This window comes from Pundamilia nyererei, unplaced genomic scaffold, assembly GCF_000239375.1.
Source record: "Pundamilia nyererei isolate P.nyererei 1_Seehausen unplaced genomic scaffold, PunNye1.0 scaffold02002, whole genome shotgun sequence".
NCBI classification, from domain to species: Eukaryota; Metazoa; Chordata; class Actinopteri; order Cichliformes; family Cichlidae; genus Pundamilia; species Pundamilia nyererei.
In genome coordinates, this window is record NW_005189403.1 from 2,259 (window position 1) to 3,111 (window position 853).

Consider the following 853-nt stretch of genomic DNA (forward strand, 5'->3'; position numbering starts at 1 on the left):
AGCCAGTACTTTTTCACTTTTATTTAAGTCTGGACTATTTTTAACACTAGTATCTGTACTTTTATTTAAGCAAGGAACGTCGGTATTTTGCCACCTTTGTCTACTACTGACAGTGCTGTCATCATTGTGACTCCTCCTGCCAAAGAATTGCTTTAAATGGTTGCCTTACATTTGTTATCACACCATATGATTTCTGCATTTTGGTTTCAACAACTGTTGTGATACTTTCAGCAGAACACTCAACTGCTCAGTGTGTTCTCAACAAAAAACAAACCCCCCAAACAAACGCTTGAATTATTTTTCATGGGACTAACACAATGGACTGGATAATTCATGCTACACTGTTCTCATCAGGTAAGACAAGTTTTGTGCCTCCTGATTTTTCATTCTGTAATAATAAATGGGTGAAAATATTGAAAACATTACAGGCCTTTGAACAAACGAAAAGTAAATTAAAGCTATAAGTGTTCCAACTAAATAAACACAAGACAGCAACATTTTTAATGAAAAAAAACTGTAGTATTAAAAACCAGCAAGGACTATAAACCATGTAGTGAAATAATATCATCCAGAAATACTTTAGTGATGGTCGTTACTGTATTTGCGTTTTAGCCTCTGCTAATACAAATTAAATGTGCGATTAGCTCAGTTAGCTTCTAGCTGTAAATAGCATAATTTTTTTGTTGTTGAAATTCACTGATTGAAAAAGTCTTTCATAAATAGTTTTACTGAAACAAACTAAACGCTTGATTATAAACCATTAGAAAATGGTAAAACTGGATTTAAGATACAGAGATAATAAATTTATCATATCTGCCTTACTACCTTGTGCAGGGCTACAAAAAAAAAGAAC

At 32.8% G+C, this 853-nt stretch overlaps 1 long non-coding RNA gene across 1 annotated transcript in view; it reads left to right on the forward strand.

Moving 5' to 3' along the window:
* The first annotated feature begins 199 nt into the window (after positions 1 to 199).
* The window catches only part of LOC102198990 (uncharacterized), a 2,172-nt gene continuing 1,518 nt past the window's right edge, over positions 200 to 853 (forward strand). The window contains exon 1 of the long non-coding RNA XR_312572.1: positions 200 to 354. This is a non-coding gene — a long non-coding RNA (uncharacterized LOC102198990). The remainder of the gene's footprint in view (positions 355 to 853) is intronic.